Genomic DNA, 2,500 nt, shown 5'->3' with positions numbered 1-2,500 from the left:
TTTTTATAATTCTGCTTTTAGACATTTATCGAATCTGTGGGGAGATGGAAATGTTAATGTGAACAATACCGAGGATACCCCGGCTCTGGATATTGACTCTGAAATCATCCCAGAGTTAAAGAAGGAGATTAAAATTTTATATCCCATTGACTGTCTGCTCTGTATATTATGTAATGAACACTATAATTCATATGTAGTGTTTCGAAAACACATGAATATTAAACATTCAACAACAAAGATAATCGTGCGATGTTCGAAATGTAACAGACATGGCGAGTATCATTCGATTGCTTGTCACTTCCCGAAATGCAAAGGTATTCAGCCGAGCATTCTGGCGAATCAATGTTCACTATGCCCACTATCCTTCTCCTCTGCGAGTGGCCTCAGTCAACATGAAAGGCATACCCATCCTGATCTCAGGAATAAGAAGAGGATTGAGGCGGCTGCTCCTAAAAAGAAAAAGATCAGCAAGAGGTCAATTTGGTCTCAAGAGGAAACGGATATGCTTATCTCCCTCGAGGAGAAGTTTACTGGCCATCGGAACATTAACATCAAAATTGGAGAGATTTTGACTACTAAAACCAATAAGCAAATATCAGACAAAAGGCGATGTTTGGCGAAAGCCAACAAAACCGCACCATTAAATGTACAAGCCGAAGACAATATTGATTACGATGAAAATAATGATGATGCCGGTGATTTTCTATCAAATATACCTATGCTGTCCATCAGTAAAGATCTATCTAAAGGATTTGCAGATCTTCGAGAGGTCCACAATATTATTAGTGAGACCGAAGAAATCTTGAAGATGCCACTCAAACCTGCGTCGGAACAGCAAGTCCTCAATAATATCGAGGCCATCACTCGGAAACTTGTTGATGTGGAGGAAAGACATCCCAGAAGGAAAGATAAATTAAAACCAGTACGCAGGAAGGAGGAAAACAACATACGGGCTGCAAGATTCAATAGTGGACACCTACGAAGATATGCTATTCGTAAGGCGAAGTATAAATCCATCCAAATTATGTATAATAAGAACAGAAGAAAATTGGCTCGCCAAATTATGGGCGGGCCAACCGAATTACTATGTCCTTTGGATAAGGCCGAACTGAGGGCTCACTTTGAGAATAAATTAGCAATTCAGAACAATAAGGCCGATATTAATAGATTCTCAAAATGCATGATGACGGCCAACAATACGAATCTCATGCGCTCGATCAGTGAATCCGAGGTAAATTCGGCAATCGACGGATTGCGTGAAGGAAGTGCCCCTGGATTGGACGGGGTTACAGTGAAGGATTTGAAGACGGTTAATAGCGGAGATCCTTCTATTCTATCAAGGTTCTTTTCACTCTTAATTAAAACATCATATATTCCCGACGCCTTAAAGAATAGTCGGACCGTCTTAATACCAAAGAGTGAAGATCCGTCGGTTTTAAAGGATATAGATAATTGGAGACCCATTACTATCGGGTCCATAATTTTACGCCTTTTTAATAAGATTATGGCCTCGAGGTTGGAAGAGGCCGTAACTTTAAATCCTCGACAAAAAGGATTCGTTACAGCAACTTCCGGCTGTAACGAAAATATTGCAATTTTAAATAACATTTTAAAGGGGTCAAAGTTGAATAGGAAGAATTTGGCCGTTGTTTTTATAGACCTTGCTAAGGCATTCGACTCGATAGGTCATAAAACTCATTTTAAAATCACTTATGAGGATGGGGGTTGCCAAGAGTTTTATTGATTTGATTTTAAATCTATATACAAATAATACAACTGTGATAGAGAGCTCAACTGGCAAAACGGATCCCATTTTAATTAGAAAGGGAGTTAAGCAGGGTGATCCACTGTCGCCTCTCCTTTTTAATATTGCAATTGACCCACTACTGTGTACCCTTGAAAAAGAAGGTTCTGGTGTTTTAATGAAGCTCGACAGCAATCGTATAACATGCTGTGCCATGGCCTTCGCAGATGATATCGCGATTTTGAGCGACTCTTATAAAGGCATGGAGGAAAATCTGAAAATTATCGAGGCGTTTTGCAAAAGAACCGGGCTGTCGATTAACATCAAGAAGACAGCCGGATTTTATATGTGTACGAAAAATAAGACGTTTATTTTTAACAATATCGCACATTGGAAGCTTAACGGCTGCGATCTTAGCTTCATTGAACCAGGTAATGTCGAGAAATATCTCGGAGCCCGTATTGATCCTTGGGTAGGATTATCTGAAGACAAGTGGACTTTTAAATTGCAGGAATGGATTTTAAATTTAAAAAAGACGAAACTTAAACCGAGGCAAAAACTGGACATTTTAAAAATATTTATGATCCCACGTTTTTATTATCAATTAATATTAAACGAGGTGTCACAAAACCTGCTTATTAAAATGGATAACGTAATCAGAAAAGCGGTCAAGGAAATTCTGCACCTCCCAAATCATATCAGCGATGGCCTTTTATACAGCCGAAATCGGGATGGTGGACTATGTCTACAGAAGTT

The 2,500-nt window shown here is 39.0% G+C and overlaps 1 pseudogene; it reads left to right on the top strand.

Annotated features, from left to right (window-relative positions):
• Positions 1-2,500, top strand: part of LOC137311542 (28S ribosomal RNA) — an 8,044-nt pseudogene that overhangs the window by 3,131 nt on the left and 2,413 nt on the right.

This window comes from Heptranchias perlo, unplaced genomic scaffold, assembly GCF_035084215.1.
Source record: "Heptranchias perlo isolate sHepPer1 unplaced genomic scaffold, sHepPer1.hap1 HAP1_SCAFFOLD_348, whole genome shotgun sequence".
NCBI classification, from domain to species: Eukaryota; Metazoa; Chordata; class Chondrichthyes; order Hexanchiformes; family Hexanchidae; genus Heptranchias; species Heptranchias perlo.
The sequence above is the reverse complement of the archived record's forward strand: the minus strand, read 5'-3'. Positions and strand labels throughout refer to the sequence as shown.